Source organism: Ammodytes marinus (genome assembly GCF_949987685.1).
Source record: "Ammodytes marinus genome assembly, chromosome: 13".
NCBI lineage: Eukaryota > Metazoa > Chordata > Actinopteri > Uranoscopiformes > Ammodytidae > Ammodytes > Ammodytes marinus.
The window spans coordinates 29851971-29854470 of NC_137217.1; the positions used below are offsets into that span (position 1 = coordinate 29851971).

Genomic DNA, 2500 nt, shown 5'->3' on the forward strand with positions numbered 1-2500 from the left:
AATTTGTTACTGCCTATTGCAGTTTTGGAGTCAAAAAACAAACTATGCTGTTGAGTGCATATTTGTTCAACTTACGTCATTAACATATAGGCTATGTTTTGATAGCTTGGGAGTTTTTTCCTTGAACTGTGTTGCATGTTGCAGCATTTCTTGGCCTATTACTGCCATGAAACTGGTAGGCTATAATGTGAATGTGAATTGAGTTGCACAAATGCTCAACGCCTATATGTGCAACCTCAAGCCTGATAGCCATACCAACCAAAACACCTCGTCATAACACTACCCAGCAGCAATTCTAGTGTCCAAAAACTTCACAGGGTATCTTTAAATTCTGTGAAAACGAACCATTAAGTATTTCCAACTACTATTGGATCCAGTGGATGAGTAGGGACTTTAATGGTTGTGATATGTAGGTGGTGTTGAGTTAGGAAGTTGATATTTTAAAGATGTTGTTAGGAGGTGAGGATGGATGATTTTGATGAGCTTTTTGGGATATCTTGTCCGTCAGGGTAAGAATGAAATGGTATTTGGGTTTGGTTAAATGAGATATTTTTTTATTTTAAAGAAATTAGTTATCTTAAACTGTTAAACTAAACTACAAGAGCTAAATGAGACTTATATAGTAACATCTCGTTGTTGTATCTTTACAAGTGAACATAACTACTGATGGAGTTGTTAGAGGGTGGTACCAAGACCTAAAAAACTAAAAATTAAAAACAAACAATCTCTAGTTGTAGCACTAGAACTACCCATGCTGCTACAACGATAGCGTTGCCGCTAGTAGCTAGTTGCTAGTAGCTAGCTAACCATGCGTCAGTTAGTGAGGCACCTGTCGGCTCTCTGCCGCCACCCGCAGGCAGCAGTGAGGTGTTGCATCTCAGATGTTTATCCTGATAAACCAACCATTTCCCCCCAAAATATCCCCAAATCTTTAGCTTACCTGTTTAGGACATCACTTTTACCCCCTATATCCCACACCACAATACAGGAGCATCTAAACAATTCTAAAATATCACGATTTTATTGAACTTTTCCATGATATTCAATTTTTTTTTAGATGGACCGGTAAACCATATTTTTTTGGACCAATCAAATCACTCTTTCCCGCCCACGCCCGTTTTCAGGATAAACAGAGTACAGCAGCCATTTTGTTATTACTCGTAGACATATAGCAAAGCAGAGCTGCAGTAGCTTCACATGGCCACAGGGGGGCACATGTTAGCGACAGAGCAGGGTTGCCATGGCGCACCGATGCAAGAGGTGATCAGAGAGAGAAAGCAGGTTAGAAAGAGATGGGGTGGGGAGGGGTCGCAGCAAAGGATTGTGGGAGTTTTCTCTTAAAGCATTAGGAATTCTAGTCTAAAATAATACAAATATTAATATGAGATCTTAGTTAGGTCTCAATAAGCTTTAAAAAAATCCGATTAGTTCATAAATATTATACATTTTATTTTATTTTTTAAAACTGTCTAGACCGTTTTACAGGACTGTGCGGGCGTGGCTGTATCAAACAGTCTCAATGGCAAGTGTCATCGTATCTTTGGAACATTCGAGCAGAGAACTGCCGTGATTGGTTCAAAATACTTACTGTGTCATAAGAACCAAAGAACATAGCCCATAGCCTCATCTTAACTGCATTTCTGTTAATTGTATCAAACCTAAATGACAATATCTTTAATTTGGATTGATAAATATTAATATGCCTATAACTCTTTTCAGCTGCTTTGCTATCATGCGACTAACTCCCCAAATAACATAAAATAACATAGTTAATAAGGATATTTTTATTTTTTTATTTTTTTTACAGCCGCTTAGATGGGGTCAAGTTGAAGGCAGAGTGTCCCCTATGAAGACAGGCTGTGATTGTTCAGAGTTTGAGGGGGAATCTAACCTCTAACCTCAGCTGTGTTTGTGGCCTCTGGTTCACCCATAGTGAGACAATGTATTCTGTGGCTTCTCTTTGTCAACACGCAATTAGAGTGTTTCATGTCAACGTTCATTCAAAATAACCGTGTGACTGTCGCCGAAAATAACTAGACACAACTTTTGCCGACGTTATAGACTTCAAATGGTATAAAAAAAAAAAAAAACACTCTCTATCACACTCATGGATATCCGTTTCACCTTAATATAAGTAGTTTTTCTTCTTAAATTATGATTGTAAATCTACATTGTTTGACTTCTAACCGGTAGCTTTTTATTTTAGCTCCTTTTTAATTGGAAACTATTATTATTATTTTTTTTTTATGTTATTTTTTCTAACTAAACTTTTTTTTAACTATATTTTTATGACCCTTTAAAACACTTTGAATTGCCTAGTGTCTGAATCTGAATTGTGCTATACAAACAAACTTGCCTTCATCTAAACTCAATCCACTCAAAAGGATGCCGGAACAACTCTGTTTTATTGTCTCTATGTTTCTATGCGAGTCCTATACTTTTACATCTAACATTTGAGAAAACCCCAAACCATCCATCCTCACACTTCCAACCCCCCTCA

The 2500-nt window shown here is 37.2% G+C and overlaps 1 protein-coding gene across 13 annotated transcripts in view; it reads right to left on the minus strand.

The window, feature by feature from the left end:
• cspg5a (chondroitin sulfate proteoglycan 5a) overlaps positions 1 to 2500 on the minus strand; it is a 67958-nt gene that overhangs the window by 10445 nt on the left and 55013 nt on the right. The window lies entirely within an intron of this gene.